This window comes from Toxotes jaculatrix, chromosome 10 (genome assembly GCF_017976425.1).
Source record: "Toxotes jaculatrix isolate fToxJac2 chromosome 10, fToxJac2.pri, whole genome shotgun sequence".
NCBI lineage: Eukaryota > Metazoa > Chordata > Actinopteri > Toxotidae > Toxotes > Toxotes jaculatrix.
This window is the reverse complement of record NC_054403.1, coordinates 9,724,179-9,733,996: the sequence shown is the minus strand read 5'-3', so window position 1 is coordinate 9,733,996 and position 9,818 is coordinate 9,724,179.

The following is a 9,818-nucleotide window of genomic DNA, read 5'->3' as shown; positions in this document are numbered from 1 at the left end:
TGCAGAAACAGGAAATGAGCAGTCCCTTTATATGTAGTTGTACTTCAAACTCTGAAATAACCAGTGTGCCTTCGTGCACATTCAGAATATAGATGAAGACAAGCCAAAGGAATATAGCCTTCTCTATCTGAGACAGTTATATTGACGGTGATTTTGAGTTCCATCAAAACTGCGCCGCCTTTCCAATCTTCAGTCTTTTTCGTTGTGAAACATTTGTAGCACGGCTTTTTTTTTTTTTATTGATTGACCAGAGTGTAATTACTCCAAACCCAAACTGACTGTGACATGTCAATGAAGCTGCTGGTGGTAGACGAATCCTCAGTCATGTGTGTACCTATGTGCACACACTCTGCTCGACGATCCATTTATTTTGTTAGTTTTTATCTATTCATTTTCCTGCCTGCATCATTTAAATTCTGCTTTGTAAATTCCATCTGTGTGCATCAGGGGTGAAAACACACACACACACAAAAATATATAACTTTCAATGCCTGGAAGAAATATTTCATGCAACAGCCGCCTCTTATATTATTATTCAGCCTAGAGGAAGGAATTATCACTATGATGAAGATACAAATATAGAATGTGTCATTGTGTCCCGTAGTGCTCATTGTGTACGTGTGTGTTTGTGTGCTACACAGAGATAGCACGGTGTCATGCTGTGTCACACCCCATGATTAGTGACATCAACAGCCGGAGAGGCCCCACTCTCTCTCACTCTGACAGCTAAAGGCCTAATGTATAATTAACGTCTCTCTTTCCTCTCTGTCGCTCTCTTTCTTCCTCTTCCAAGCGAGGTGTTTCAAGGGTCGCTGCATTTCTGCATTTTTGTTTACCACTTCTCACCCTGTAATTCTCAAGATTCTCGTTTATGACTTTTGAAACAAGGTGCTTGAAGAGACTCGTCACACGCTTAAATGTGGTTTTGGGCGTCGCTTGTGTCCTGCACTGCCCGCTGGACTTAAAGAGTCATCACACGTTGACACTTAGCTCACACCTAGGATGAAATTTATCTTAGGAGAATGAAATCATGTCCCCAGGTTTTAAGAGCCTGAGTAATTAGTTCTTATCTAAAATTAAATCTGGATGCGTCACCTGTCCTGGATCTTCGAGGACCAGTAAATCACATCCTAAAATTATGATGTCCTTTGAAACTATAATGTCTTCAGGAGTACAATTAGAAAAAAAAAAGGCTTCGACGGTGAAATAATGAAGGTTCTCTGAAACAGCTGCAGGTGTGCTGGTGATGGTGAAGGCAGCAGAAATATTATTTAGGAGTGAAGAAGAAACTTTGATGAGAAAACAGAAAGCATGCACAACAAAAGAGACAAGGAGACAGAAAAGTACAGGGAGAGTATCTTGTTCCAGCCTGGAGAGTCATTGAGAGTGAATGCTGGTTAAGTGTGTCCAGGTGCAGACTTCTCACACACTTTGTGTCTCTCATTAGAGAACTGTTGATGAGCTGCAGCAGCAACATAACTCAACACAAGTGGACACACATGCACACACACACACACACCACACACTCTCACTAATAAGCATATTCACAGATTTTTCTAATAGGGACAGTTTATTAGCAACAGGGCCGGTTTCCAAGACGCCAAGACAAACACAGGTGTGGAGGCGCTTACACGTGAACGCAAAATATTGAAGCCTCATGAATGAATCTGTTAAAGAGAAGTCATCACCTAAAATAATGGAAACAAAATTTGTTTTGTTTTAGTTTAATTTTAGTTTTTTTTTCATTATTTGTGTTAAATTTACCACTTACTATCCCACTTATTAGCTAATTATACCTAGCTAATTAAGCTAAGGCCATCTACATGAGCTGGTTGACGGACTTTTTAGTGTTTCAAGCTCAGTTGTTTTAAAACAAAAGCTCTGGGATGTCTTTAATATGAACTTAATTGCTACATGATATTGGTTGAGGTTAAGCTGCATTTCCCAGGTGCCGTTAGAAACTACAATTGAAGGCTTCAGCATTTGAATAACAAATTTTTTGGGGGGGTGACCATGAACCTGTAAAACTCTTAGTAGATTCTACCTGTTGTCCTGCACATAGTAGCCATGTGAGCTCAGGAGCCAGTCATTTCATTAAGTGATAAATTTGGTTGGTTTCACTTGCTGTGTGTGTGTCATGGTGGTGCTGATTATTGATTTTTGCCGAGGGCATTTTGTTTTCTAAATCAGCTCTGCTCCCAAACTCTCTCCTTCTCTTCCTTTGCATCTCAGTAATGCTGTTATGAGGAGAGGTAGTCTAACTTTGTTGCAGTGTCTTATCCTGGCATGTGAGCCATGTTTTTCCAAATAGAGGAGGAAAGGAAATCAATAGTGGTGAAGACGCTGCTGCCAGCTCGTGTTGGAGGGATGGAGTAAAGCCTCGCAGTCATCAGGGAGGAAATGCTTGCTCCTCATTGGAACAGCTTGAGTAAACCGCCTCAGTCTATAGCTAAAGGGCAGAGTCACACACAGCTTCATGGATGTTGACTCTTCCTCATTATCTTTATCTTTTAAGTCACTTGCAATTCACCTGTCTCCCTCTCTGTCCTCTCTTGTGCCTGCCCCTTTGTTCCTCCATGTGTGTTGTGTATACCCACAAGCAGCTGCAGGCAGCGGCAGAACACATTTCTGTGTGGGAGTTTTCTTCCACTCATATACTTGAGCAGACACACACACACACACAGACGTGGACACGTGTGCATGTACAGTATGCCCAAGCACATACACACACACGTACACGCTACGCCCACAGAGATGCTGCAAGACAGAAACCCTGTTCAGTAGCATGTAGCACCTCTCGCCTCTCATCCATCCAGCCCTCAGGCCGTTTCTCTCGGCCCGAGTGACTGGCACTTGCAGCAGGATGAGATCTGAAGACAGAATCTAAGGACACATTGACGATACACAGACGTCGCCTCAGGACAGTCTTAGTCCTGGTTTGATTTCCAAACACATACCAGCAAAGTCTGTACACATGCATGTCACATGCACATATATACAGTACATTAAATTCAGGAAACATATACTTAAAAACAAAGTGATGTTTTTAAGTGTTTTGGCTCTGCACTGCAGCACATTGATTTACAATACCTGAGGTTAAAGTGCTGGCTTTCAAGACCTTGTTGCCTCTTTTACACATAGATCAGCTGTTTTAGGAAAACCCAGCAGGATGGAGGATTTTTGGGGCCAAAGACAGTGGTGGATTCTAGCTAAGCTCTGCACACCCACACATGTTTTCCGTTACCCTGTCTGATTAGACCAAACTCACACTGATGATCCCGAACCCAGAACAGAATAAACAAACCAAAAAAAAGAAAAACAAAAGCAGCACGTTCTGACCACACTGTACAGGCGGTCAGACACAGGTACGGGTTCTACACTGGCCTGAGGGAGCAGTGTCTTAAATATTGCCTCAGTACCTCAGTGGTCAGTAGACACATCAAGGCTCACAGTTTGAGGCTTCACTTATCCCATTAGCGGTTGATTTATAACTGGTAATGGGGTTATATTGCTCTGTAAATGAAAACGTATGAGGTTATGGTGAGTTATTATCCAGTTGGGGCTTTATTGGTCCTCCCACGTCTCTGTGGTGTTGAGGGTCACCCAGGGACAAACTGAGAGGGACAGTCAATCACGAGACAGAGCCTGTTAGTCCGGTGCTCTCAAGATTTACTGTCCCTGTTTGAGATATGTGCCTCCACATTGTTGGGGTGGAACAGAAAAGTTGCTCTGTTGCCAGCCCTCCTGAAGTTAAGGGAAAGCCCACGCCCTGAACCCTACTTCTCTTCCCTCTGTTTCCCATCTGTCCATCTCCTTGGATGCAGGCAGACGACGGCTTTGAGGGGAAGATGGATGGAGGTAGTAACTGGCGCGCTGGAGACAGAAAGAACAGGAGAGCAGGAGAGGGAGGGAGGGAGGGAGGGAGGGAGAGATGTATGGCAGCCCACATCGCCTCAGACAGAATGACAGATGAGGGGATTATGGAGCAGGGCTACTTTCCACAGTGATCAAAGTTTGGGAGCCTCACCGCACAACCCAGGTGGACTCCAAGCCAATCACTCTGGTGTATAGGGTCAAAATCCAAGGAAGAGGAAATACCCTACATTTCAATGTAATATTTGTCTCAGTAGGCCAGAATTCCCTGCTTAAACCTCTGCGCTGCAAAGCAATGCTTCAATTGTCATCTCCATTTGTTGAAAAGGAACTGTTTTTTGACACTAGTGGACATTTTTCATTCTGCCAGTCAGTGCACAGTGGTGTTGGTTGCTGCGAGCTCTGAGTGGGCAATCTCTTCAGTTTTAACAGACAGTTCTTCTGTTCTCCTTCTCAATGTCAGAGTACACTTGGAAGACACTCACATCACTGTAGAAACATCCTTAACTCGAAATTTCAGCCTCGTCCTTCCCGCAGGCCCGGGGCATATTTAGTAGGCACACAAATCAAATTTTCCCAGACAGTCACGTTACCTGAAATGCATTACTGCGGTAATGGCGCATTTAGTCTAATGCATTTATGTGAATGTGCGTACAAGTGTGTGTATGTGTTTGTGTGTGTGTGAGCATGTGGAGGGAGGATACATATATGTATGTATGCATGGAGGAGTGCATGTGCAGGTGTGCATGCATCAGCATGCGAAGCGTGCAGGTGGGATTGTGATTTTGGTAAACACAAGGTGTGAAGTAAACCCTGAATAATGGATTCAGCCCCAGTAAGAGTAATCAGTGAACCCTGAGCTCAGCCTATTGAAGTTTAATAACATTCTGAATGTCAGAACACATGACAGCAGAGAAACGTAATCCCCTCTCCCTGTAGAGAGAGGCTGCAAACTAAATCTCACCCTCTCTCTTTCTATCCCTCTTCCTCCTCTCACCCTCTCACCCTCTCTGTCACAAGCAGCACACACACATCAACACTGGTAAAGCCTTTCAGATTAGCTGTCCTGATTTAAACAGCATTTAAAGAGCAGTAAATAAGGGAGAGTTCCAGCTGAACAGAGCCCCCGTCCCCCCCGTCCCCTGCAGGGTTTTGTCACCTTATCACACCCAGGTTCTCTTGTGTTTGATAATTGGAATGAAAGTTACACAGCGCCCTCGGTGGCATCTTTCCATTTCGGGCTGTGCGACTGTGACTGTGTGGCTTCTATCAATGTTAAACACCATTAGACTATGAAATCATATTTTTTAGATAAATGTGACACCTTGAAATTTCTCTCAGATTTCTGCTGAGATCGTAATGACTAACACGAAGCTGACAGAGGACAATGATATTAAAAACAGATCATAATTAGGTGTACAGTGAGATCAGGTTGGGAAAAGGGCAAACACATGCATAGTGATGAAGGTGTTACTATATTTAACGGGAGAAGCTCTCAGACACCTCTTGAACTTTCTCTCCCTCACACACACACACACACACTCACACACAAGGTAACCACATAATAATATTCACACACTTCATCCCACACAAGCTCTTCAGATAAAGTGGTGAGGTGGGTTTTTTCAGGATCTACAGCACAGGTTCAGTTTCTGTTTGGGATCAGGCCATCTTTACAAACAATCAGACAATAGCTAAGCTAGGTGGAGGCAAACTGGAGCTTTTTTCCATAGGGATACAACTTCATTACACTTTTTTGTTGTTGTAGTTGTTTTTACTTTTAAGACAAAGTAACTAATATCCCTTCTCTGTTTCCTCTACTTGTCTCCACCTTTACTTCAGCCTAAATTTGTGCTCTTGTCTGGCAAACAAATTATATATAAATTTATGGTTCCCTGAAGTATCTAATTCGTGTATGAGAGCCTTGAGAAGTTGTGATGTCCAAATTCGGTCTGCTTCCACTACGTACAAGTAGCCCCAAGCTCATTCACAACACTGCAGAGAGATGATTAAAGGAGAGATGTTAAATTCTCTTCTCAACACACACAGTTTCAAACCGACATGTTCAACTTTGAATTGATTTTATTCCAATCTTATTCTCCGCTCAGATCTAATTTAAATGTTTGGAGAATTTGGCCCAAGGTATATTTTACTTTTAACAACGTGTTTGTGTGCACCTGATGGCTGCCCAGTGTATCCTCCATTGGTCATGCTCAGCACTCTAGTCTACAGGATGCAGAGCTTAAAGGAGAGTTAATATAGGACGTACATTCACCAAGTGGCCGGAGACAGGACTCCAAATGAATGATAATGCTGTTCTGTATTAACAGAAAGTAGACAGTAGAAAACCCAAAGTAGAAAACCCAAAAACAATCACTTAAAGCAGATTTGTTACCATGAGTGTCTCCATTGTTAGTTATGTTCACCTTGTACAGATTCAGAAGCTGATCTGTCATCTTGCGAATATCATTTTTTATCCTCTAGGTAAACACAAAATGCGTATATGAACAGTAGCGTTGTGTCTCAGCCAGTTGTCTATGCGTACGCGTTGTTAAAAAGCAAATATAAGTCTTAATGTCACATTAACATGTGACATTTACAAGACACCTAAATGAAGAGCAGTATTATATTTATCCTACTCGCACCGCTGATTTCCATAACGCAACTCAAAGCCGGCGGTTGATTGTTGACTTTAAATACGGAACATGTAAATAAAGTTTTTATGCAGGATGACAGTCATACTGAACTCTTGATGGCTAATGATGCTGCATGTATCTGAATGCCTCATTATCACGAGTTTGCATTAATTCGGTACTTGAACGCCTCTTTCTTTCTCTCTCTATCTCCCTCTCTCTCTATCTGTGCGCCCTCACTCTCTCACATCTATCACGTCTTCTCTCCACACCCCCCCTCATCTTCACGTTTTCTCACTGTCTCTCTCTGTAATCTGTAAAACTGCACATTTGGCTCGGTGCAGAGAGTGATGAGAGGAAATGTCACATTCCACTGCAAGCAGCGGACCGTCACCCTGGAATGTCAATTGGCCGACTGGTGTCGGGGTGGAGGGATGGCGAGATGGAGGGATGAATGGGTGGAGGAGTGGAGGATGACAGGAGCGACCCTGTTCCATTGTGTGTTTTTTAAAGACATGGCGTTTTTTTGATGATTATTCTAATCCCACCAAGGACCTCTCAGCTCGAACTGGGTGCCTTATCTCCCCTCCGCAGTCATTCTCTCATTAAAACACAATCACAGGCCACCAACTCTAATAAACCTTCAACTTGCTCTTTGAAAAAGGACGGGGAGGGCGGTAAAAATGCAGATTACAGTAGGTCTGTCTGCCAGTCCCTCTGTAAGTGACATAGGGAACAGGAATGCTGCTTCTAATCACTTCTGGTGCAAAATGGCCATTTAAAAATCACTGGATTTGGTAATTTTTTTTTAAATCCACGATGAAGAAGGTCACTCTTTAATAAAGGCTATGGGGATTATAGAGTGCCTAGCAGCATATAGGCTGTATGTACCTTGATTGTTTTTGGTTGCCTTGGTTGAAGTGACTTGAAGCACACTTCTGTCGCTGCTCTTGGGGCAAGTTGTCCAAAGTTAACATCATCCCAAACACTTTAGAGCAGGGCTGCAGGCACTGATGCTACCGACTGCAATCCTTTTTGACTTCCATATCCCACCCTCTCTCTGACACACACACACACACACACACACACACACACACACACACACACACGCACGCACACACAAACACACGCACACAAACACACACTCCAGACAGCGCTTTAAACCCTCTTTAATCATGAGCTCAAGTGAATATATCAACCCCTGCAGCTTGGCTTAAATTCAAACATGGTGCAGTGAGGTGGGCCAGTTTGTCGCCTGTCTACAACTTCAGCATTTGGGTATATAAACTGTGCATTTATATCCTAGGACTGGACTATAAATCAGGTTTATTGACACAGTCAATATCTGACAGATCTCAATAAATAATAGCCTGTTGCCCATATAGTTAACCAGAAAATGGCTCAACCGGTGACATCGCCCCAGTCAGCTCAAAGTCCATTCAAGCAGTCCATGATTTTAAACTCATCATATTGTAACTAATCCATATAAACGAAAGTAAGTCAGCACAGGAAAAGATACAGAGATATATCCAGTGGTGGAAGAAGAAAATTACGAATGTAAATTAAATTTCTTACTATAAAAGTCGGCCGTTCAAAAGGAGGATCAGGGGGTAAAATATTCTCAGACAAAAAATGAATTCATCAAAAGCTGTCATTTTACAGAATGGCCACATTTGGAGTGCTGTATTGTCATATACAGTATATATTACATCTCTGGATATGTTTTTTGAGATTCTTTAACATATAAGGAGCATTTTACTGTTGTAGTTGGTCAAGATGGAGATGCTTTTATCTACTTATACTACTGGGCAGTTTAGTCTGTACCAAATCAATAAAGGCTGATCTAATGTTTTATAAAGAAATCTGCAAAAGTGTGGAATAGAAGTATAAAGTTGCATTCAGGTACTTCGGAATTGAACTTTGGTACTGAGCAGTTCTTGAGTAAATGTACATAATTAAGTTCTGGTCCTTTGTCCAGTCCTTTTGTTGCTTATTTGGAAATGTGCAACATGCTAATATCAACTGATCTACCATCCTACCTCTAGTATTCAGTATTGTAATCAAAAACTTTTCCTCAATATATCAAAGTATATAGAAAGTTTTGATCAGTGTTGCATCTCCAAATAATGACATGACAAACAAAGCTATTGTTCCCCAGTACTGATGATTATGCAAATGTAAATAATGATTTGGCATGACTGCAAGCTTTTTTTTTTTTTTCCTCACTGCTGACGGAGCATCATAATGGTAAATTAGTACAACATGTGTATTTTGGACATCTGCCTCTTTAAAAGTTTAATCACACCACTGATGCGTGGCTTGTTTTCCACTGATGCTGGACCTCTGCAATGCAGCAACCAGTTTTTAAGCCTTTTCCCCCAGCTTTGATTTTTATCTCCTCCCTTCTCTCCTCCTGCCCTTTTCTCCTCTTCCATCTGAAATCAACAAGTCCACTAATCACCATGCAGCAATTATATCTGACTGGAAATTGCAAATCAATAAAGACTGTCCGCCACCCTTAACAGAATGCTGATGATTTAAATGTGAGTGTGCGTTAGAAATATTTCGTCATGTCCCATTTATCATCTACAGTAACACTGTAATGATATTTATCTCCAGTCCTCCTCCTCCCTATAAATTTAGTCAAGAGGGCAAAACACTTGATTTAATTGCTTCAAGAAAACTGAGTGGGAAATCTCCAGGCCACCTCTTTTCTGTTGTTTTCTAGAAGTCACCTTGCCCCTAAGGCCATAGCCTGTGTTCATGTCAGAGACTCAGCACTATGCCCTTTGCATCTGGACACAGCTTAGAGATGTAAGGAGAAGAATTTATGGAAATAATATGCATTAAAAAAGATGAGAGAGGAGCCAGAGTCAGAGCAGGCAGCTGTCATTGGTAGTGATTCAGAGGTCTATGAGGCCTCTCACTTTGTTCCTAAATTATTCATGCAATCTGTCAATGCTGCTGTCTAGGCAGACTCCTCTCCCCATGTGTTCAATGATGACAGAAATCCTGCGCTATGTTCACTGCTATGTTCTGCAAATCCCTCACAGGAGACACACCGGACTCACAAATCTCCAGCACATGCTTTTGTGTGTGAGCGTATGTGAGCGAGCACCTGTGTATGCGTGTGCAGGTTATTATATGCTCCAACTCATGCACACTAATGCTATGTATGGCTACGCATGTGTTTGAATGTCGCCTGTTGTGTTTTTCACTAGCTTTAGAATCTTTTTTCATCGTTATTGTGCGCCTTACGGTCTTTGTGAGTGTTGTCATATGTTTCTTTAAGAGTTATACATACCACATACA